We start from the raw sequence: 19,175 nt of genomic DNA, 5'->3' as shown, positions 1-19,175 counted from the left end.
TTATTTTTCCTAACATAGTCTATGATTTTGCAGGAGACAAGTGGTTATGGTGGGACTTCCTTAATGTCGATGATAAAGAAAGATAAAATTTAGTACAACGGGAATCTTCCAGAGAAATCAACAATGTGAATTGCTCCAGAAATGGTGGATGGACTATGGCGTCAACAGAACGGCTATGGACCTAGTTTATCATGAGTCATAGGTCCGTAACCATTGTGATACATTCTTTGAACATAATATTCCAGATTGTTTTCACACTATCTACAAAATTGTTAAAGAAATGACAGACGGAGAATGGTCGCCCTTCCAAGCTGTTAAAGAAATGACAAGTGGAGAATGGTAACCTTTCCATGATGACAATAAAATTCTAAGAGAATACATGTGTTGTCATTATGAATGGTTGGTACTAACCAAAATAAAGCATCAGATAATTCTGGGAAAACCGATGATTGTCCGGAGGATTTTTACTAAAGCCTGGGACGAATTATTGTACAAAAAGAAGAGATTCCCTGAAAGCACAACTTCTGATGGTTCTCATGGGCTTGTCTATAAAAAGCATCCATTATTGTAATAATGTTGTCGAGACACAAGGACTTAATTGTGACCATTTTTCTCGTGGGCTTTGTTGTTCAAAATCATCCACCTTATAAACAATAGATTCATAATGGAGATAGCATATCTTCCCATAGGATTTACTTTTCCGCACTGGAATCTTTGTGCGGATGTCACCTCGGTGTTACCTAAAAGAAATGATTCTATCCAGTCTGATACCCTACAGGGATGTTTGTGCCCCCTCGTTTTCTATATAAGGAGGGTAAGGCTCATTAATGAGGCATTCGCATTTGGAGAGTCTTAGAGTCTTAGAGAGTCTTAGAGATCTGGGAAGCCTTCATATCAGTGTGCTCGACACTGGTAAGAACCTAAAGTGGCTAGATCTATTAGCAGTGAGTTCAAGAGTTTGTATATGAGTCAAGTCTGTATATTCTGAGGTAGAGCCTATCTGTTGCCAGGTAGCCTTCGGTATTGCTTGTTCCTCTGTGAATGACATAAAGTCCGATAAATGCAACGATAGTCCATCTCTGATAAAGAATTCCCTTTGTCATGATCTGTAATCTCTCTGTCATATGTAATTTTAATCCACTCTGAGAAATAATATGAGTATACATTTCTGCATCTAAATACTAGTGCACATTTTTCATTATCTGCTGTGGTAGTAGTTGTCTTACAATCTTCATTCGAAGTTCACTGGAAGTTCATTAGGGGTTCACCAAAGGATCGAAGGGATGCCAGACCGTTGTTAGGCAAGGTAGCCGTGAGTTGAGGTCGCAGAGCGTGAAATATCTGAGTAGGTTCGCACTAATTTCACCACAGGTTCACCAGGAGTTGATTTGTGAAGACAGACGAAGAGACACAGCAAGGCCAAGAGTCAAAGCAAGCTTGTGACAGAAGCCCCTGCTCTAAAATTGGTATCAAAGCCAGTAATGTCTGATTCAAGAGGTTGGTATTCTAATGATCACTCATATTTAAAATGGATTCATTCAAAAAATCTGTTTCCTTCTGAGAATTAGAAGACAGAGAGTCATCCGCAGAAGATAATCCCCTTAGGGACATGTTTGCATCAAGTTCTAGTAGAGTCTTAAATCAAGCAAAACTTGAATATGAGGAGCCGCAACCCTCTGCTCGCTGGAAATTACCTAGTATCTTTGCTTCTGAAGTTTATGGGGATTTATCTATGTTTCATTTAAAAGTCGCTATCCGAATTAGCATTAAGGAGTCTATAAGTCAAATCTAGGAGAATTCTGACAATATTCAGTCTATCCTGTTGTTAGATCCAAAAGCCTTACAGGCCGAGGCTAAGAGATTGAAAACCAAATATCTACATTTGGGATGCATCAGAATTGGGATTAACCCTTTAACTCACCAAGGGTTAAATACTTTTGTGTTGGCCACAGTCCGTGATCTTACTCATAATAAGTATACTGATTCTCTAATTGGAGGTATAGTTGCCCCTTTGTCACATGGCCCAGTCTATTTTGACTGTTATCCTAATTTCTCAGTTTATGTATTCGACGAGACCATTGATCAGATCTTGCAATTAAAAATCTAAACGTCAGGATTTGATATGCATCAAAAACGACAAAACATTGCTATACAATCTAGAGGATGCTTTCGGCATACTAATACCTTATGGACAGCCATATGTCATACACCCAGCTGTGATTCTAAAGCTAGTGTTGTTGTTCTTACTAATTCTAAGGATCAGAAAATAGAACATTAAACCATCATATGGGAAGACCTTACTTTTCCCGAACATTGGGTAGTTGCAAATCCCAAGCCTTCTGTTCCGAAAAGAATAACCTTTGCTGATATCCAAGAAAACAAATCTTCTGTTGTCTTGTCTTTCCCAAAAGATCCACCATTGATTACAGAGGTATTGAAAAAGCCTGCAAAAGTTCAAAGTATTATAGAGATTCTTCCATTGTTGATACCGCTTGTTCTAGCTCCATTTCTTGTAAACGTATTCCTTTTTTTGAGTTTGCCCAAATAGTTAACTTCAATCCTTTAGAAGTTACATGTCTAGAATGTAATGCTGTTGTAAATTTATGTAAGCATGTCGAATCTGTCATACATGTAAATCACCATACCACAACGGGAGAAGCTCCTTGTTCCACTTCAGTAAATCCATGCCTGAACCCAAAATGTTCAGACATACCATTTCCACATGAGCCAGAGTTTGACCATAATCTGATGATGCATGAGATTATAACTCTTGAAGGAGAGGATCCTATATTTACAGAGATGTTCAGTTATGAGGCCAGCCAAACCCAAATTTTGTTTAGGCTATCTTGAGCAAGCCAAAGTTTTGATTCCTGCCTGTAGATTTGGTCCGGTTCTTGATGACTGTAAAATGCCTGCAGTCATGGAGATGCATAAATTCTTTACTCTCATGTTTGGTTGTCTAAAATCAGAAATAAGTTCCAAATGGCTGAAAGCTATGTTGAATTGGGATTTGTTTACCAATCCTGAAGCAGAACAATTTGGCCTAAGACATACCATTGAGGAGACAAGAAATTAGCTGAAGATTGCAAATATTATATGGAAGTCACAAATTCATGGATTTCTTTCTATGAATGGAAGAAAAATGTTTCCCCTGAAGTTGTATTAACCGGTTCATCTTCTTCATGATCTACCAAACATGCTTGGACTGGTTTGGATGGCAGTAGGGTAGAGACCCCATCTACTTTTCCTCCACATAGAGGAATTACCATAGGAGAAAATCAAAATGCAGCAAAGGCAATCCCTTTGGTGCAAAAGGATGACAATGCTTTAGACATAGATGGGAGAATCCAGAAGGCCAGTGAACAGATTAACTAGACCAACACAGCAATCAAAGGTTTGGAGATCAATACAGCAAAAGCAACAGAAATAAAGGAACAATTTGACATTGTTCAAGTTTCAATAAATGAGGTAAACAAAAGCCTCAATGATGTACAATATACTTCATCTGTTGTCCACTCTTATGCCAAAGAATCTTTGACAAAGATAGAGGAAGTAGAAGACAAAGTAGTAGATCATCTTGATACTACTAAAAATCTTATATCCAATTTGACTGAGAAAGTTGAAAAGATAAGTCTGGCAAAAACAGACAAACCAGTTCCAATTGGTATCAGAGCCAGTAATGTCTGGTTCAAGAGGTTGGTATTCTAATCATCACTCATATCTAAAATGGATTCATTCCAGAAACCTGTTTCCTTCCGAGAATTAGAAGACAGAGAGTCATCCGCAGAAGAGAATCCCCTTAGGGACATGTTTGCATCAAGTTCTAGTACAGTCTTAAATCAAGCAAAAATTGCATATGAAGAGCCGCAGCCCTCTGTTCGCTGGAAATTACCTAGTATCTTTGCTTCCGAAGTTTATGGGGATTTATTTATGTTTCATTTAAAAGTCGCTACCCGAATTAGTATTAAGGAGTCTATAAGTCAAATCTAGGAGAACTCTGACAATATTCAGCCTATCCTGTTGTTAGATCCAAAAGCCTTATAGGCTGAGGCTAAGAGATTGAAAACCAAATATCTACATTTGGGATGCATCAGAATTGGGATTAACCCTTTAACTCACCAAGGGTTAAATACTTTTGTGTTGGCCACAGTCCGTGATCTTACTCATAATAAGTATACTAATTCTCTGATCAGAGGTATAGTTGCCCCTCTGTCACATGGCCCAGTCTATTTTGACTGTTATCCTAATTTCTCAGTTTATGTATTCGACGAGACCATTGATCAGATCCTGCAATTACAAATCCAAACTTCAGGATTTGATATGTATCAAAAACGACATAACATTGCTATACAATCTAGAGGATGCTTTTGGCATACTAATACCTTATGGCCAACCATACGTTATACACCTAGCCATGATTCTAAAGCTAGTGTTGTTGTTCTTACTGATTCTAAGGATCAGAAAATAGAACATCAAACCATCAGATGGGAAGACCTTACTTTTCCTGAACATTGGGTAGTTGCAAATCCCAAGCCTCATGTTCCGAAAAGAATAACTTCTACTGATATCAAAGAAAACAAATCTTCTGATGTCTTGTCTTTCCCCAAAAGATTCACCATTGATTACAGAGGTATTGAAAAAGCCTGCAAAAGTTCAAAGTATTATAGAGATCCTTCCATTGTTGATACCACTTGTTCTAGCTCCACTTCTTGTAAACATATTTCTCTTTTTGAGTTTGCCCAAATAGTTAACTTCAATCCTTTAGAAGTTACATGTCCAGAATGTAAAGCTGCTATAAATTTATGTACGCATGCCAAATCTGTCATACATGTAAATCACCATCCCATAATGGGAGAAGCTCCTCCTTCCACTTCAGTAAATCCATGCCCGAACCCAAAATGTTCAGACATACCATTTCCACATGAGCCAGAGTCTGACCATGTTCTGATGATGCATGAGATTATAACTCTTGAAGGAGAGGATCCTAGATTGACAGAGATGTTCAGTGTTATGAGGCCAGCCAAACCCAAATATGGTTTAGGCTATCTTGAGCAAGCCAAAGGTTTAATTCCTGCCTGTAGATTTGGTCCTGTTCCTGATGACTGTAAAAAACCTGCAGTCATGGAGATGCATAAATTCTTTACTCTCATGTCTAGTTGCCTAAAATCAGAAATAAGTTCCAAATGGATGAAAGCTATGTTGAATTGGGATTTGTTTACTAATCCTGAAGCAGAACAGTTTGGCCTAAGCCATACCATTGAAGAGAAGAAGAAATTAGCTGAAGATTGGAAACATTATATGGAAGTCACAAATTCATGGATTTCTTTCTATGAATGGAGGAAAAATGTTTCCCCTGAAGTTGTATTGACTGTAGGAATTTATAGGGTAAGTTCCTTAGACAGAACAGCAAAGGACACCGCTCACAACCAGATCGCAGATCAATACACCAGTATTTTTGACATGGTTAAAACCCTCAAAGAGGGAAACAGTCCACGGCCTGAGCCAACACGGCCACTTCAGGCAATTTATTAATAAAAGAATGAAAATTTACATAAACTTCTCTCATAGACGGATTACCCTACAAATGACCTTCCATGCGCTTTAAATAGAAATCATGGACCAATCGGGTGTCAAGCCATGGATCAAGTGTCGGTAATACCGAGGAGAGAATGAACCGTCGGATCACTACATATCGTGACCGTCGGATTGTAAGTTACAAAATGTACAAGGTAAAGAAATACACTTTACCTAACTCTATACCTAACTCTATATTAGACCAAGTTGTACTTAACTATTTCCTAGGTGTCAGAATATCCTAACATCCCCCCTTAAGAACAACTTGGGATAGGATTGAAGGATTTACAAATATGACACAATAAGAGAAGGAAGGAGGCACTAGAGCTTATCCCTCCTTAGTGACAACTTCCTGAACTCCAACCATAAATCAAAGTTTAGTGAACTTCGCCTCTATGAGAGCCTTTGTGAAGATCTCTGCAACTTGATCATCTGTTGAACAATATTGCACTTCAAGAACATGGTTGTGAATGAGCTTTCTGATGAAGTGCATGTGCAGTTCAATGTGTTTTCTACGCTGATGTTGGATTGGATCTTTGCATAGTTGAATGGCACTTTGATTATCACACCAAAGTGTAGTCAGATGCTGTTGCTGAAAGCCAAACTCTGAAAGGATCTGACGAAGCCACAAGGCTTCCTTACTAGCTTCTATGACACCACGATACTTTGCTTCTGCTGATGAAAGAGAAATGGCACCTTGTTTCTTGCAAGCCCATGTAATAGGTCCTGAACCAAGAGTGAACACATAACCGGCAGTAGACTTCTGATCATCAGGGTCACCAGCCCAATCGGAATCAGTGAAACCAACCAATAGAGGAGATGCTTCGGCACTGTAATGAATCCCAAACTGAACTGTACCTCGAACATAACGAAGTATTCTTCTAGCTGCTTCCAATGACTTTCACGGGGGTTTTGCTTGAACCGAGCAACAAGGCCAACATCAAATGAAAGGTCAGGACGAGTATGGGTTAGATACAAAATTTTTCCTACAAGTTGACGGTATAAGGTAGCATCAACTTCAGGAGAAGTACAAGTGACTGAAAGTTTGACTCCAGACTGAAAGGGAGAAGGGGCTGGCTTACAGTCTTCCATGTGAAAGTGGCGTATAATATCACAGGCATACTTGGACTTAGAAAGGGAAATACCTTCCTTGGATTGCAAGACTTGAAGACCGAGAAAATAATGCAAGTGTCCTAAGTCTGTCATTTCAAACTTCCTTTTAAGGCTAGACTTCACATGGTTGATAAGGTTGGGATCACTACCAGTGAGGATAAGATCATCAACATAAAGAACAAGAATGATAAGAGACTTGCCCACTTTCTTGGTGTAGACAGTATTGTTAGAATGACACCTAGAAAAGCCAGATTCTAAAAGAAAGTTATCCATTTTCGCATACCAAGCTCGAGGAGCTTGTTTGAGACCATAAAGGGATTTCTTAAGCCGACATACAAGGCTGGAGTCTGTTTGTATAAAGGCAATAGGTTGTTCCATGTAGATTTCTTCATGCAAGTCCCCATGCAAGAAGGCAGATTTAACATCCATCTGATGGACTTCCCATTTGAACGAGGCAGCAAGGGAAAGAACAAGGCAGATAGAGTTCATTTTGGCAACATGGGAGAAGGTTTCAGTGTAGTCAATGCCTTCAACTTGTGAAAAAACTTTAGCAACAAGACAAGCTTTATGTTTATCAACTTTCCCATCTGGTCCATACTTGGTTTTGTAAACCCATTTGCATCTAACAAGTTTTCGTCCCTTTGGTAGAGGAACAAGATCCCATGTATCATTTGCCAATAATGAATGATATTCTTCATTCATAGCTGCTTCCCAATCTGGATGGCCTGAAGCTTCTGCAAAAGTGTCAGGATCATAATTTACTGGAGCTTGAGCCAGTAAAGAAGAGGTTCTGTCAAACTGAGAACGTGTGCATCGCTGATCTGTAGGATCACCGACAAGATCACCTGCTGCATCTCGAGTAGCACGAACCCATTTTGGAAGCTGAGGAGCTGAAGGAGGACCCTGAGATGGTGGGGGAGGATTGTCATCCTCACTTTCATCATCTGAAGAAGAAATGTTTTCAAAAGTAGAAGAGATAGGGAGAGGTGGCACGTCCGCCGGACTAGGCTCGCAGGCTAATATATTTTCATCAAATTTTACATCTCTTCTAATGATAACATTTTTGGACTTAAATGGAATAAGTCTATAGCCTTTGACATCTTCAGAATATCCAACAAAAGTACATTTTTCACTCTTAGGTTCTAAAGCTTTATGCTTTTCATCTGGAATATGGGCCCACGCTTCACTTCCAAAAACACGAAAGTGACTTTCCAAAAACACGAAAGTGACTTACATCTGGTTTGATTGAGCTCCATGCTTCTTCTGGAGTGATATTCTTTAAAGCCTTAGTAGGAGTGCGATTTATTATGTAATTTGCACAGTTAATTGCTTCTGCCCAAAAACTAAGACCAAGTCCTTTAGATTGTAGCATACAATTAGCCAGTTCCTTTAAGGTGCGATTCTTCCTTTCAGCTACACCATTTTGTTGTGGAGTATATGGAACAGTATGTTGCATTTGAATTCCATTCTCAATGCAAAAGTTGATGAATGTGTTTTTAACATATTCTCCACCATTATCAGATCTTAGCTTAAGAATTTGATGTCCAAATTGTTTTTCAACAAAGGCCTTGAAGGCCAAAAATGTGTTAAATACTTCACTCTTGAGTTTTAAGAAGTATACCCAAGTGCGTCTGGAGAAATCATCAATGACAGTTAAGAAATACTTGCAGCCAGAGAATGACACAACTGGAAGTGGACCACATAAATCACTATGCACAAGCTGTAAAGGGGCTGAGGTGTGTCAAGAGGCACGTTTTTCAAAACTGTCCCGATGATGTTTTTCGAGTACACATCCGGAACAAACACCATCTCTGCAAGATACCATAGGAAGACCTGTCACCATATTTTCTTTACATAGATGCCGAAGGGAGCGATAGTTTAAGTGACCAAATCGCTCATGCCAAAGTTTGCTCACTTCATCATTATGAGCAACAAATACTAAGGGAAGATTTGATGACCCAAAGTTGTGAAACTTATACAACCTTGTAGAATCATCAGCAATGCCAGTAGCTAAAATATTGTTAGGATCTCTTAGGTCCTTGATTACAACATCATGAGGTGAAAATTCAACGATTTTACCTTCACTTGAATGAGTTATCTGATATACAAATAGAAGGTTGCAGGATAAGGTTGGAACACATAATACATCATTAAACTGACCATTGTCTAGATGAACAGTTCCAATCCCTACAACACTAAGAGATCTATCATCACCAACATATATATTTTTGGTGTTACAATCATTTAAAGAAGAAAACATGGCTTTTTTTTTGGCCATGTGATAAGAAGCTCCAGAATCAATGAGCCACTCATGAGAATGAGAAGAAGAAGATACATTTAGTGCATAGCCAGACCGAGATGCTTGACAACCACATGCAAAAAGTGCCATTCCTGAAGATGAAGTTGAAGTTGAAGATTGCTCCAAATGGATGTTATGTTTCTTCATCGCTGCTTCCAAGGCTTCCATCTTCTTAAAGCATTTGGATTCTAAGTGGCCATCTCGATTACAAAAGTTGCAATGTCTATCAATCTTCTTCCATTTGTTTTTATTTGTCTTATCATTTTGCTGAAATGATTTTTCATTTTGAGGCTGAGATTGCTTAGGACCCTTGTTTGGTTTAGGACCATTCTTTTTAGGATATGACTTCTTAGGATTCTTTGAATTTGGTTACTGCTGGGCGGCTAACGCTTTCTTGGAAGAGTTTCCAAGATTAAGAAGACCAAGGTGTAAGAGTTTTTCTTGTTCTCTTATTAATGAATCACAAAAAGAGTCAAAGGAAGGGGACTTGTAGTCTGTTCCTTGAGAAATGAAGGCTTCTCTTGTAGAATTGGAAGTGGAAACAAACACAGAGTAGGCTGGTCCCAACTTAGTAAGAATGGAATAGATAAGGTTACTATCTTCTTTCTTAACTTTAACACCTTCCAAGAGATAGCTAAGGGTCTTGAACATGGACAAGAAATCTTCAATGCAAGAAAAATTACTAGGGTCCAATGTAAGCAACTCATTTTCAAGTTGATGGGTTCTAAGTTCATTTTTAATCCCAAAAACTTTATTGATTTGTTTCGTTGCTTCATCAGGAGTATCAAGTTCTGCAATATGGAATCTAAGATCTGGAGAAATATACATCCATATCAATCCACGTGCTTGATATTGCCTATTTTCCCATTTAGCAGCCTCATCTTCATCCTTCGGTTTCTTTTCTTGGCCTGAGGCTATTCTGTAGAGACCTTTACTTCTAAGTAAATCCTCAATGTAGGACAACCATTGGAAGTAGTTGGTGCTGTCAAGGGTAACTTGGTATTGACTTTCCATTTCAACAGAAAATGAAGCTAAAGATGCTGCAAATAAGTGTTCCAATGGATAGATCTCGAAAAATTAGGCTGGTTTAAAAAAAACGGCTCTGAAAACGGCTTCCGAATGAAGAAGTTATGGCTTTTTGAACAAAGTTGATGAAGTCGCCGACGAAGTGCGGGAATGTGCGGAAATGAAAAAATCCGCCCCCAAAAAATGGAGACTTGAACCCAAGACCTCTACTCTCTTAGAATAGCTTTGAACCAATTGAGCTATACAAAAAATTTGAGAGAGAGAGAGAGGGGGGGGGGGGGGGGGGGGTTGATGCTTTGGGTTGCGTGCTTGCTTTGAGAAGGCTCTTTTTCCCTACAAAACAAAAAACACAAAACCCAACCCGGACATAAAAAAAAAAACGAACCTTGCGGCTCGAAGTTAGCTTTAGCCAAAAAACTAAATATTTTCAAAAATGAACCTTGCGGCTCAAAGTTAGCTTTAGCCGGAAACTAAATATTTTCCTCAATGTTTCTGATTTTCCGAGATCACACTAAGACGTAGGGAAAAGAGCATACGCATGAGAAAAATCCTTCCTTTCTGTTTCTGATTTGCCCAGATCGCACAGAGTCGCAGGGCAAAGAGCATACGCAGAAATGAAAGGTATAGATCCGGTAATAAAAAGGCTAAATAAACCGAAATCAAAATAAACAGAGAGAAAATAATTGTAAACTGCAAATAAACACTGTATACCTTCAAATCTTAAAAATGACGCAGCTAGGGCTACCGGAAACCTTTTCGCGTGAAACGAAAGGGGTTCCTCACTGGAACAGATGCTCCCAACACAATAGAGCAGTCCTCTCGGCCCGAAAGCAGTCAGAAACAGTAGATCTAGGAAACGGCAGTCGGATGCAATTCTACCGGCTTCAGATTTGGATCACCAACAGACGCGGCCCTAAAATAGCTCTGATACCATTTAGGAATTTCCAGGGTAAGTTCCTCAGACAGAACACCAAAGGACACCGCTCACAACCAGATCGCACATCAATACACCAGTATTTTTGACGTGGTTAAAACCCTCAAAGAGGGAAACAGTCCACGGCCTGAGCCAACGCAGCCACTTCAGACAATTTATTAATAAAAGAATGAAAATTTACATAAGCTTCTCTCATAGACGGATTACCCTAAAAATGACCCTCCATGTGCTTTAAATAGAAATCATGGACCAATCGGGTGTCAAGCCACGGATCAAGTGTCGGTAATACCGAGGAGAGAATGAACCGTCGGATCACTACATATCGTGACTGTCGGATTGTAAGTTACAAAATGTACAAGGTAAAGAAACACACTTTACCTAACTCTATACCTAACTCTATACTAGACCAAGTTGTACATAACTATTTCCTATGTGTCGGAATATCCTAACATTAACTAGGTCATCTTCTTCATCATTTACCAAACATGCTTGGACTGCTTTGGATGGTAGTAGAGTAGAGACCCCATCTACTTTTCCTCCATATAAAGGAATTATCATAGGAGAAAATCAAAATGCAGCAAAGGCAATCCCTTTGGTGCAAAAGGATGAAAATGCTTTAGGCATATATGGGAGAATCCAGAAGGCGAGTGAACAGATTAACTGGACCAACACAACAATCAAAGGTCTGGAGATCAATAGAGCAAAAGCAGCAGAAATAAAGGAACAGTTTGACACTGTTCAAGTTTCAATAAATGAGGTAAACTAAAGCCTCAATGATGTATAGTATACTTCATCCGTGGTCCGTTCTTATGCCAAAGAATTTTTGGCAAAGATAGAGGAAGTAGAAGAAAAAATAGTAGATCATCTTGATACTACTAAAATCTTATATCCGGTTTGAGTGAGAAAGTTGAAAAGATAAGTATGGAAAAAACAGACAAATGAGTTCCTACTTCTTTCTTGTATAAAAGAAATATAAAGATTCAGGATACTGTTAAGCCCATCAATAGGTTCCCGGCATTATTTCCGAAAGAAGTAGCCACATCTTCTAAAGACAAACCAAAGGCTACGGAGAAAGTCACTATTGCTTCCTTGTTCAAGGAAGAAGAAGAAGAAGAAAAGAAAGAATCTGACTCTCAATTTTTTCCTATATATGAACCACTTGAATGTAGGTTCAACAAATATCTTGCACCTGATCTAGAAGGAAAAGGCAAGGTTCCAGAAGCACACACTTTTTTCCCTCATTCACATAGAGAGTGGAATATTGATAATTTGAGCGTTGGTCAGATTAGACAATTGATTGATATGATGTTCACAAAATATAAACTTATGTGTTTAAGAGGGAAAAGTGAAATTGAAGCTTGCAAAACTATTATGCAGTGCTTTACAGGAACACTGCTCAGGTGGTGGGAGACAGAATCATCTCCAAAATTGCTAGCAAAAATGGAAGCAAAAGTACTTAAAGATGAAGCTGGAGGTGTAATCCACAATTCATATGGCGCAACCATAAGAAACATGATAGGTGCTTTGATATCTATGATCCTCGAACACTGGTGTGGCAGCGAAACTGAACAATAGCAGATAAGAATGAAGTCATTCTTATGAATCTAAAATGTCATAAGATGTCACAGTATGAGGATTTCCACAGAGACTGGATGCAAAGAATATATGAAGTAAAAGATTCAAAAAATCAGTTATGGAACAGGTTTATCTTGCTGCTCTTCCATCCAGGTTTGTTGATTATATCAGGTTGCAAGAAGTTTTTTAGCTTCCATTTGAATCTTATACTTGGGGTGAGATTTATGCTCACATTAAAAAAACTTTGGTGAGCTTATGCACAAGCTCCAAAGTAAATAAATCTTTCGAAAAACTCTCAAAGTTCCCTGATAAGAAGTCCATCTGCAACAAATATGGACTTACAGTTGATGATCCTTTAGTCAAGCGGAGGAAAGCAAAGAAAAGAGCCCAAAAGGAGTATAAGCAGAAATTCAAAAGCTATAAATATCATAGGAAGCATCCTAAAAGCCGCTCCTCCAAAGCCAGAAAAGGCTATTACAGGTATGTCCCGAGGACTCATTATTATAGACCTTCTGACATCCATCTCCATACATCTAAGCAGGAGAAATGGAACAGTGTTACTTGATAGCTGTGTGGAAAGATTGGACACACATCTTCAAGATGTCCAAAAGGAGAAGAGTCTACGCAAAATCGGGAAAGAAGTCACAAGCCTCTGTTCAAAGGGGTAAAAATGTCAAGCAAGAAGGATAGGTACCCATACAATGCATGAAATGTGGTTCCCATTTTCACAGAATAGAAAGCTACAAAAATGTGGTAATAAGAGACCAAGCTCATCAGCACCAAGTTGAAGAATCACCTTTTGATTCTTTTACTTCTTCATCTTATGAAGGATTACAAGCACACATGCAAGACTGCTCAGATTATGACTGCTATCCTAATTTCTCAATTTATGTCTTCGACGAGACCATTGATCAGATCCTGCAATTACAAATCCAAACTTCAAGATTTGATATGCATCAAAAACGACATAACATTGCTATACAATCTAGAGGATGCTTTCAGCATACTAATACCTTATGGCCAGCCATACGTCATACACCCAGTCGTGATTCTAAATCTAGTGTCGATGTTCTTATTGATTCTAAGAATCAGGAAATAGAACATCAAACCATCAGATGGGAAGACCTTACTTTTCCTGAACACTGGGTAGTTGCAAATCCCAAGCTTCCTGTTCCGAAAAGAGTAAATTCTATTGATATCAAAGAAAACAAATCTTCTGATGTCTTGTCTTTCCCCAGAAGATTCACCATTGATTACAGAGGTATTGAAAAAGCCTACAAAAGTTCAAAGTATTATAGAGATCCTTCCATTGTTGATACCACTTGTTCTAGCTCCATTTCTTGTAAACATATTTCTCTTTTTGAGTTTGCCCAAATAGTTAACTTCAATCCTTTAGAAGTTACATGTCCAGAATGTAAAGTTGTTGTAAATTGATGTACGCTTGCCAAATATGTCATACATGTAAATCACCATCCCACAACGGGAGAAGCTCCTCCTTCCACTTCAATAAATCCATACCCGAACCCAAAATGTTCAGACATACCATTTCCACATGAGCCATATTCTGACCATGTTTTGATGATGCATGAGATTATAACTCTTGAAGGAGAGGATCCTAGATTTACAGAGATGTTCAGTGTTATGAGGCTAGGCAAACCCAAATTTTGTTTAGGCTATCTTGAGAAGCCCAAAGGTTTGATTCCTGCTTGTAGATTTGGTCCGTTCTTGTTGACTGTAAAAAGTCTGCAGTCATGGAGATGCATAAATTCTTTACTCTCATGTCTAGTTTCCTAAAATCAGAAATAAGTTCCAAATGGATGAAAGCTATGTTGAATTGGGACTTGTTTACCAATCCTGAAGTAGAATAGTTTGGCCTAAGCCATACCATTGAGGAGAAGAAGAAATTAGCTGAAGATTGGAAACATTATATGGATGTCACAAATTCATGGATTTCTTTCTATGAATGGAAGAAAAATGTTTCCCCTAAAGTTGTATTAACTAGTTCATCTTCTTCATCATCTACCAAACATGCTTGGACTGCTTTGGATGGTAGTAGAGTAGAGACCCCATCTACTTTTCCTCCATATAGAGGAATTACCATAGGATAAAATCAAAATGCAACGAAGGCAATCCCTTTGCAGCAAAAGGATGACAATGCTTTAGGCATAGATGGGAGAATCCAGAAGACCGGTGAAGAGATTAACTAGACTAACACAACAATCAAAGGCTTGGAGATCAATATAGCAAAAGCAACAGAAACAAAGGAACAATTTGACACTGTTCAAGTTTCAATAAATGAGGTAAACAAAAACCTCAATGATGTATAGTATACTTCATCTGTTGTACGTACTTATGCCAAAGAATCTTTGACAAAGATAGAGGAAGTAGAAGACAAAATAGTAGATCATCTTGATACTACTAAAAATCTTATATCTGGTTTGACTGAGAAAGTTGAAAAGATAAGTCTGGAAAAAACAGACAAACCAGTTCCTACTTCTTTTTTGTATAAAAGAAATATAAAGATTCAGGATCCTGTTAAGCCCATCAACAGGTTCCCCGCATTATTTCCGAAAGAAGTAGCCACATCTTTTGAAGAAAAACCAAAGGCTACAGAGAAAGTCACTATTGCTTCCTTGTTCAAGGAAGAAGAAGAAGAAGAAAATAAGGAATCTAACTCTCAGATTTTTCCTATATATGAACCACTTGAAAGTAGGTTCAAAAAATATCCTAGACCTGATCTAGAAGGAAAAGGCAAGATTGCAGAAGCACACACTTTTTTCCCTGATTCACATAGAGAGTGGAATATTGATAATTTGAGCATTGGTCAAATGAGACAATTGATTGATATGATGTCTTAGGTGGTGGGAGACAGAATCATCTCCAAAATTTCTAGTAAAAATGGATGCAGAAGTACTTAAAGATGAATTTGGAGATGCAATCAACAATTCAAATGGCACAACCATAAGCAACATGATAGGTGCTTTGACATCTATGATCCTCGAACACTGGTGTGGTAGTGAAACTGAAATAGTAGATAAGAATGAAGTCATTCTTATGAATCTAAAATGTCATAAGATGTCACAATGTGAGGATTTCCACAGAGACTAGATGCAAAGAATATATGAAGTAAAAGATTCAAAAAATCTGTTATGGAAATAGGTTTATCTTGCTACTCTTCCATCTAGGTTTGTTGATTATATCGGGTTGCAAGAAGTTTTCAGCTGCCATTTGAATCTTATACTTGGGGTGAGATTTATGCTAACATTACAAAAACTTTGGTGAGCTTATGCACAAGGTCCAAAGTAAATAAATCTTTGGAGAAACTCTCAAAGTTCCCTGATAAGAAGTCCATCTGCAGCAAATATGGACTTACAGTTGACGATCCTTTAGTCAAGCGGAAGAAAGCAAAGGAAAGATCCAAAAAGGAGTATAAGCAGAAATTCAAAAGCTATAAAGATCGCAGGAAGCATCCTCCAGGCCACTCCTCCATAGCCAGAAAAGGCTATTACAGGTATGTCCCCAGGACTCATTATTACAGACCTTCTGACATCCATCTCCATACATCTAAGCAAGAGAAATGGAACAGTCTTACTTGCTGGCTGTGTGGAAAGACTGGACACACATCTTCAAGATGTCTAGAAGGAGAAGAGTCTAAGCAGAACCGAGGAAAGAAGTCTCAAGCCTCTGTTCAAAGGGGTAAAAATGTCAAGAAAGAAGGACAGGGACCCATACAATGCATGAAATGTGGTTCCCGTTCTCACAGAACAGGACGCTGCCAAAATGTGGTAATAAGAGACTAAGCTCAGCAGCACCAATCTGAAGAATCATCTTTTGATTCTTTTAGTTCTTCATCTTATGAAGGATTAGAAGCACACATGCAAGACTGCTCAGATTCAGAAGCTACATCTTGTTCATGCCCAAAATCTGAAGAATGTGCTTGTCAAATACATTATGATTCTGATTCAGAATCATACAGTGATTCCAGTTTTGAAGATATAGACTTCAGACCTCACAAAGAAAAGATCCTAATGGCTGCCACAAAAGAAGATGAGATAAAAATTTTATCTCAGATCCGAGCAATGGAATATGGTGATATGAAGAATCGGTTGACCGAAGCATTTATGGATCAGTTCAAATCCAGTGCTTCAAAAGTTCAGGTAAGAATTCATTATTTTTTGATGCTGCTTTTGAAAGAAATACTAGATCTTTTTAGAAACATCAAGAGAAGCCCGATAAGGTGTGATCCCTCACCTTGGGGGAAGTCAATAGAGAGATTCATAGCATTAAAAATGAGATCTCTTCTCTAAAAACCCAGATTGCAGAAATCAAGAAAGGAAAGAAAGTGGTAGAAAAAGAAGAAGATGATTCCCATGCATGGGACACCACTGAATATACCAGCAATCTAAATCTTGAAATTGCTGAAGGAATAAAAGATCCTGTATATGGCTTTAAGGAAATGAGACTCCTAGCCATATCCTACCAGCAACATCATGTAAAAGTAAACATCTGCATCAAAGGAGAAATGTTTGAACTCACAACACTCCTTGATTCAGGAGCTGATGTGAACATCTTAAACAAGAAGATTATACCAGCAAAATATTGGGTCTCTGCAAAAAGGAATGTAGTAGGATTGGGCAATAAAATGCTCAAATATGAAGTTCCTAAGGCCTCTATCTGTTTTGAACATCACTGCATTAATCTGAAATTTGCAGTAGCAGATATCCCAGTTGACTGCATTTTAGGAAACATTTTCCTAGCAGCTGTTGAGCCACATGGGTCAACAAGATTGAAAGATAATAAAGCTAGTTATTTCATATATGTTCCTACTTCAAAGGGAATAACAAAAAGGATCAAGTTGCCATATATCTCGAATCCTCGAGTTTCTACCATGGTCCAAATTGTCCAAAATTTGGACCTAGCAGAAGCTAGATTATCAGATATCAAAGATCTGAAATCTACAATCAAAGTTGAAGAACTCAAAAATCCTCAGTTTAAGAGGAAGGTTGAAGAATTGAAGAAACAAATTGAGGAATAATGCTACTTAGAAGAACCCAATGCATTCTGGCACATAAAGCAACATGCAGTTGAACTTCCATATAAAGAAGGATATACAGGTAAACCCTGTAAAAGCAGAGCTATTCCTATGAGTAAGGATTACAGAGATCTCTTTGAAAGAGAGATCAAACAACTCCTAGACAGAAAGCTCATCAGAGAGTCCAATAGTCCGTGGAACTATTATGGATTCTATGTTAACAAAAGATTCAAACAAATCAGAGGTATTTCAAGGCTGGTAATAAATTTCAAACCTCTGAATTTTGTTCTTGCAGATGATACCTATCCTAATCCTCATAAATGTGATCTGATAAGTAGGATAGCTGGAGCTAAAGTTTTCTCTAAGTTTGACTTGAAATTAGGAGTCTCGCATGTTGCTATCGCTGAGAAAGACATATTCAAAACTGCTTTCAGTATCCCAGCAGGCCACTACGAGTGGAATTTCATGCCTTTTGGTCTGAAGAATGCACCATCAAAATTCCAAAAGGTAATGGACAAAATCTTCAAGCCATATTTTGATTGGCTTATAGTATACATAGATGATGTTTTGATTTTCTATAAGAACATCCAAGACCATTTTAAGCATGTGCATACTTTTAAGCAACTGGTAAAGCATAATGGTCTAGTTCTGAGTAAAAAGAAGATAGAAGTCTTTCAGACTACTATCAAGTTTCTTGGCCACACCATCTTTAATGGCCAAATCTCCCTGTAGAAGCATGCATTGGAATTTGCTGACAAATTTCCTGATGTTATTACAGACAAAAATTAGTTACAACGATTCTTAGGGTGTCTGAATTATGTCAGTAATTTTTATCAAGATTGTGCTACTGACAGGAGTGTGTTAAATAAGAGACTTAAAAAGAATCCACCTGAGTGGACAGAAGTTCATACCAAGGCTGTTCAGAATATTAAAGCCAAGGTAAAGTCTCTTCCTATATTATATGTTTCAGATGATAATGCATTCAAGATTGTTGAAACAGATGCAAGTAATATTGGATGGGGAGGAATCCTAAAACAAAGAAATGGAGACACTGAAAAAATTGTTCAATATGCATCTGGAACTTGGAATGCAGCTGAGCAGAATTATTCCACCATTGAGAAAGAAGTCAAAGCCGTGTGGAACTGCATCAGCAAATTTGATGTCTACCTCATAAACAAACAGTTCCTGCTCAGAATTGATGCTTTAGCCCTTCAGAAGGTTCTAACCAAAGAGATCAAAGAACTAGGAGAAGCTAAATTTGCCAGATGGCAAGCACTCTTCGCAAACTTTGATTTCCAGGTTGAGCATATAAAAGGCAGAGATAATTGTCTCCCAAATTTCCTAAGCAGAGAGTACATATAGCCTCAAGACTGCATAATGGTCATTGTTACTGAATGGGATCAATCACAAAAGCAAGAGGTGTTGTGCACTATTCCAGACAACCAGGACTGGGAAGAATATAAGAAAAATTGGAGGCCTACATGGAAACTCATAAATACAAAAGTACTAGATGCCAATTTGCAAGCTCATACCGACATTCAACATCTTGTACCAGAAAGAAGAGTGTATCCTAAAGGCAGTAAATGGATACATGATATGATTTATACAAAAGAAAAAAGAGA

The sequence above is a fragment of the Pinus tabuliformis genome, chromosome 1_1 (genome assembly GCF_031772625.1).
Source record: "Pinus tabuliformis cultivar Carrire ecotype Pingquan chromosome 1_1, CPIR1, whole genome shotgun sequence".
Taxonomy (NCBI): Eukaryota; Viridiplantae; Streptophyta; class Pinopsida; order Pinales; family Pinaceae; genus Pinus; species Pinus tabuliformis.
The sequence above is the reverse complement of the archived record's forward strand: the minus strand, read 5'-3'. Positions refer to the sequence as shown.